Below are 304 nucleotides of genomic sequence, written 5' to 3'. Positions count from 1 at the left end.
TTGCTCTGCGCTTCAAGTACCTTATTCTTTTTTCTCCTTTTTTTTTTTTAAACTCTTCCTTTGTATCGTCCATCACTGTTTATTTTTTTTTTTTTGGCAGTTTTTGCTTTCTAGGACTTGCAGCCTTAGGTCTGCCCTGGCCCCCGGCGCTCCCCCCGCTCAGAGGCCCATTTCCATGCGTGCTTCCAACCTGCTAGCAGCAAGGTCGTGTTTTCTTGTTTAAGTAGAAGTTGTAGGGACCCCCCTTGCCCGCCTGCTCCCTCCCCAGAGGCAGCGGGCCGGGGGCCGGGGGCCCGCCGGCCTT

The sequence above is a fragment of the Egretta garzetta genome, unplaced genomic scaffold, assembly GCF_000687185.1.
Source record: "Egretta garzetta isolate BGI_Z169 unplaced genomic scaffold, ASM68718v1 scaffold1993, whole genome shotgun sequence".
Lineage (NCBI taxonomy): Eukaryota > Metazoa > Chordata > Aves > Pelecaniformes > Ardeidae > Egretta > Egretta garzetta.
This window is presented reverse-complemented; position numbering follows the sequence as displayed.